Source organism: Abrus precatorius, unplaced genomic scaffold, assembly GCF_003935025.1.
Source record: "Abrus precatorius isolate BTA unplaced genomic scaffold, Abrus_2018 Scaffold4, whole genome shotgun sequence".
In the NCBI taxonomy this organism is placed as follows: domain Eukaryota; kingdom Viridiplantae; phylum Streptophyta; class Magnoliopsida; order Fabales; family Fabaceae; genus Abrus; species Abrus precatorius.
The window spans coordinates 10,698,090-10,704,409 of record NW_020874384.1 but is presented as its reverse complement, the minus strand read 5'-3'; the positions used below and the strand labels follow the sequence as shown (position 1 = coordinate 10,704,409).

Below are 6,320 nucleotides of genomic sequence, written 5' to 3'. Positions count from 1 at the left end.
GTCTTGTGTTTTTAGCCTCTCTAGAGTTGTTACTTTAGTATCAGAGTGATAACGCGCAGTGCTCTATAGTAGTTACTATCGCTCTATAGTAACCATGTGCAGGTCTTGTGCTTTTGGCCTCTCTAGAGTTGTCACTTTGGTATCAGAGTGATAACTCTGGATGCTCCAGAGTGTCTACTATGGTTCCATAGTAAGCACGCACAACACTTTTGCAAACTGGGTCTCTGTAGTGTCTACTATGGTTTCATAGTGATCACTTTGGTCTGCTTCTCTAGATCTAGCTTGCTGTAGTGTTCACTATAGGATCCAAAGTGATCACTTTCATCTTAAACTTTCTCAAATGCTAAAAATCCATGGAAAATGTCTAGAAATTCCTGCCTAATTATTCAAATGATCAAAATTGCAAACTATATCTATGTAAATCAATGTAAATTAACCAAAAATTAATAAACCTATGATATTTGACCAAAATTATGTTTTTATGTTATTTACACTTCCTAAGTTTACTTTTTCTATTAAGAAACATTAAAATGACAAGTAAAAATCCAATAAAATGTGGATTCATCAATCATTGAGGCAAGGGATTGTCCTTTGATTAAATAAGTGAAATTGATCATCAATCAATTAAGAAACTAAAAGTTCAAATCTACTTTCATTTTGTAATTGATAAAGAGGTGAAATCAATCCTAACTCCATTCACACATCATTTCATTTCTAAATTCATCACTCTGTTTTGTTGTTATTTTCTGATTTCTACAGTTTATTGCTTTTGTTCTCAAATGACTCAAAACATCTCCAATATTCGTTTGGCTCAACTAGTTATTGACTTGTGAAGTGGTAATTGATAAAACTAATCCCTGAGGACGATATTTGGGACTCAAACTGAATTCCAAATTTTACTACTTACTACAACTACCTAGTATACTTGCTAGTTAGTGTTCTCTTAGCTTTGTGACATATTATAGCATGTCAATCGATATGTCATAATACATGTGTCATAATCACACTCATCGATGTATTACAACACATATATCATAACATCAACCAATGTGTTACAATGCATATAATATAATCATACAACTTCTATACTACTTCACATACATCATGTTTTCACATCAATTTCACTTTCATATTCAATGCTCCTGAGATCCATTGAGGACTTCATAGCTTAGATAGTCATTACTTAGCCATAACAAGATGGATACACGTCTGCCGACCAGCTTTTTTTAGCAAATGTATAGTTAGGAGTCTTGTCAGGAAATGAGTGTGTGGCCTGTGAATTAGGATCTTACAATCAAATTATAATTTTCTCGTATATTTATATTTCAGAAATTGAATAAAATTAACTTATTCTTTCGTTATACAATAAAGTATGATTTATTTTTAGAACCCAAAAATTAGGATGTTATAATTACCATGATTTACATAACTGCAGAATTTAAATTATAATTGATTGATAATTATTATATTTTACTTGTATTTATGAAAAAAATTTGTTAAAATTAATTATATATAAAAATAATATATTGATGTCTATATGTAAAATTGACTACATTCATTTATTATTTTATGCATTTATAACAAAATTTATATAAAATTGACTACATGATTACTATGTGTTTAAATGAAATTTATGATTATTAAACTTTGAAATACTTAAACTCAAATAGTGTTGGTAACAAGAAAGATCTGAATGTTGGTGTATTTTAATAATAAAAACAACAAATTAACTATAAATTGCTTTTAATAAAAAATTATTGAAATTGATTACCATGATTTACATTACTTCAGAATTCAAATTATAATTGATTCGTAATTATTACATTTTATTTGTATTTATTAAAAAAATTTATTAAAATTGATTATATATAAGAATTTTATATTGATGGTTGACGATATATATATATATATATATATATATATATATATATATTCTCTTTATTCAAAAAGATGAAGGAGAAACTTCTTCAAAGAAACAATCTATAGACACTTACAAGAATTAAGACGATTGTTTTGATATAAATATTCAAAAATTATAACTTGTATTGTAACAAATAGTTCATGTAACGGTAGAAATAGTATTTTTAATATATATATATATATATATATAAAAGAGAAAAAGCTCACCATAAAATGTTGAAAAAAATTTAATCAAAATAATACAAAAATTGTTTTATATTTAATTTCAATTTGATTAAATTTTTCAAGTTATGTTTTTATTTCTATATTATGATTAACTAAGATTTATGTTAATATTAACATATCAAACGTTACTAATTTATTATTATTATTATTATTATTATTATTATTATTATTATAGAAAGAGTCAAAATGGTTTTGATTTTTTTTTCTAAAGTATATTACTTGGGTTGTAAATTTATTAGTGCTAGTGTGAGGAGAATTCTAAATACGAAGATTTGACTTAATTTAATTTTATTATTTTTTTCAAATTTTTTTTAACTAGTATTTTAAATTAAGAAAAAAATACATTAATAGAAATCAACCAAAGAAGTAAATTCAGTTACAAATAATTGAACAGGAATGATCAACAAAGGTGTTAAAATAGTAAAAGTCATATTTTTGGAAATTTATTAGTTAGTTAGTTAGTGGCCCAAAAACCTCTAATGCAACATAAATAATGTCACAATAAACTTTAAAAATAAATTTGTATGCAATAACGCAAGAAAAGTAGCATATTTTCCATCAAACTATTCAAAAGCAATATGAAGTTTAGCAATGCTATAGGATTTTTATTCTTGTTTCTAATTGACTTTGGTACAGCTCAACCTGCAGTCCTTGACATATCAAGATTTGGAGGAGCACCAAATACAGATATAACTAAGGTATTATTATCATATGAAATTGAGGGATAAAAAATTATTAAACTCTTTTTAACAAATTCTATGGATAAAATCATGGCTTAGGTTCTTTATATTTTTGTTTCTTGTACATTCATAAGGCTTTCTCAACTGCTTGGACTCAAGCATGTGCATCAACTACTCCTGTCAAAATTATAATCCCTGCTGGAACATACCAAATGAGTGCATTGGATGTCAAAGGTCCATGCAAGGCTCCTATTGAAGTTAAAGTTGATGGCACGATTCAGGCACCAATAAGCCAGAATGACCTCAAGGATGCAGGTCAGTGGGTCAAATTTGGATATATTGACTCTCTTACCCTATCAGGTAGTGGAGTTTTTAATGGTCAAGGAGAAGCTGCTTGGAAACTTAATGATTGTTCAACAAACAAGGATTTCCATATGCTTTGCATGGTAATAAATCAATATGAATTTTGGCATTTAAATAATAATATTACCTAACTTATGCCTTTACAAAATAGCAATCTAATTGAGTTTCTTTTATTGAAATGCAAACAGAATTTTGGTTTTAATTTCGTCAAGAATTCAATTATTCGTGACGTTACTTCCAAGGATAGCAAAAATTTTCATGTAAATGTTTTGGGGTGCAACAATGTTACTTTTGATGGGTTCAAAATTAGTGCCCCAGCTAACAGCCTCAACACTGATGGGATCCACATTGCAAGATCAACAAATATTAAAGTTATTAACACCAACATCGGTACTGGAGATGATTGTATCTCAATAGGTGACGGTAGTAAAAACTTAACTATCTAAAATGTTAACTGTGGACCTGGTCATGGCATTAGTGTTGGAAGCCTTGAAAAGTATGAAACTGAAGAGCCTGTAGAAGGACTTCTAGTTAAGAATTGTACTTTGACAGAAACTGACAATGGTGTGAGGATTAAGACATGGCCTGATACTCCAGGAACAATTACTATAAGTGATATGCATTTTGAAGATCTTACAATGGTTAATGTCAAGAATCCTATCATTATTGATCAAGAGTATTGCCCATGGAACCAATGCTCCAAAAAGGTATTTAGCTCTTTATCCATTAATTTATAGCCCAATGATAGTATCTTAATTATATTCCTTCATACTCTTCAATTTAGAAACTAATCAATCGAAACAAATGTGATTTAAATGACTAATTTTTGTTTATTTTTTTAATTTCTTTCATAATAGAATCCATCCAAAATTAAGATAAGCAAGATCTACTTCAAGAACATTAAGGGAACTTCAGCAACTCAAGAAGGGTTGACTCTGATCTGTAGTAGTGGTGTACCATGTGAAGGAATAGAAGTAACTGATGTTGACCTCACTTTTAACGGAGCTGAAGCAACTGCAAAATGTGCTAATGCTAAGCCTATAATTTCAGGAAAAGCGCCTACTTGTGCAGCTTAAAATGATATTCCACAACCATAAGACACCTCTTTTAATAAAATTTTATGCAATTTTTCTTTCCCTTTTCCTACGAGAAGTATACAAACCATCCCATGTGAAGCAAGGAGATGTAAAAGAATTGTAGTTCTTTTTTATTACATAGTCAATGTTAGTGAAAATTAAAAAAGAAAATATTATGACTTCACTTACTTTCTTTTGTTTTTTTAGTATATTGCATTATTAGTTATTACAATCTAATTTCAATCAGTTCAATCAATGAACTAATATTCTAATTTTATTTAAATAATTACATAACTAAATGATAACAACCAACATTATATCAAGTGACTAGAAAACATAAATTTTATAAGTTAGGTATCAACTGTCATCTTTATAGTAATAACCATCGATATATTTGCACTTACAATTATTTTCTTACTTCTCTTTCCTTTCAACCATCTGTAACATTTTTCTTTTCTTTTTGTTATTTCCATTCTCTCGTTATATTTACACCTATTTTCTTTCTTTTTGCACATAAGACAAGAAATAGAGGAGAATTCATGCAACTCAACTTGTTACTTCTTAAACGATTCAACTTAATTGCTTAATTCATAAACTCAAGATCATCAAAATATTTCATATAATTTTGAAGCAAGGGACCAAAAGAAAATTAATAAAGCTCAAAGTAGGCAACTAGTTATATCTCAAACATTGTTCGGTGGACAAGTGTATCCATCAAAAAGTAATAAAGGGTTCTAAAATAAGTTCCTGAAATATCGTCCTACAAGGATTTATTTTCAATTACTAAGAATTTCTTAATTCAATTGTTTGAGCCTAAAAGATGTGAAATTAAGTAAGAACCAAAATTTAATTATAAAATTATGAATAAAAGCAAATAATACAGCATACGTCTTGGTTGAACTTATAGGAGAGGAACCTAGGGTGTATGGATTTTCTCATTCAATCCTTTATGTTATTTTTCGTTTAACTCTAAAATTAATTTCCTTGTGATTACCAATCATTCATACAAATACTAGTAATACCTAATGATCATGCAATACTAATATTTTTTTTCTCTAAATTAATATCCTCAATGAACACACAAGACATCAATTAAAAAAAGCGTAAAGCCCCTATAAATTTGTTAATTTAATAAAGATTGAAAGAAAAAGATTGGTTTGGTCCACCTAATCCTTTATCTCGTTTTATCCTATAGATCTTTTAACTAATCGAGGTACGATCCCTTAATGATATAATTAATTAGGATTATAATTATGCATAATAAGATAAAAGCTAATCACGAACAAAAATCAAATATAGATTTAAACTTCAAACTCCCATAAATTTATGAATAATAGTTCTCATAGCCCTAGCTATAGAATTAGTTACTCATGGTAAAGAGAAGAACTAAAACAACCGTAAACAAAGTCATAGAGAAAATCAATCTGGAAAGAGATTATTTCCTAGTCTTCAAGTACGATCGCTCGAAGTTCCAAGTCCCAGCAAAAAACAAGATGTGTCACGACCCTTTTTGTAAGGAACCGAGAACATTGTTTTAACATCACATACTTATTTAAGATAAATAAATAATAGATAATATAAGTATGAAATTCACTACTTATTCAAAATAAAACAAAGTTTCTTACAACAAATATCCAACAGAACAACATAATATTACATTTAATTCATAATATTCAAAATACACAAAATTGTACTACGTAGCTCCCTCTATATGAGCTCTCAAAATATAAGGAAAAAGGACTTTGATGCAATATTACTTGACTCTAGCTTCTAACATTTCTTCACTGGCCCCTCAGCCTGTGAAGTAGATGCAACACCTGCTACATTTGCTCACGTACCACCGTACGATCATCGCAGTACACACGCACACAACGACATAGAAAGAAATGCAAGAGTGAGCTTACAAAAATAAAATAAAATCATATATATAGAGCAAAATATTTCTCACAGCAATAGCCCCATGCATTTCCAGTCCATCTAATGCACAACATCAAAATGGTTTCCAACTGGTTTCACAGCCTAAGTAATCCAGAAGGAACCGAGTCAGTCCTGGAGC

At 28.8% G+C, this 6,320-nt stretch overlaps 1 pseudogene; it reads left to right on the top strand.

Annotated features, from left to right (window-relative positions):
• The first annotated feature begins 2,723 nt into the window (after positions 1-2,723).
• LOC113865864 lies at positions 2,724-4,264 on the top strand (annotated as a pseudogene).
• Positions 4,265-6,320: the final 2,056 nt, after the last annotated feature.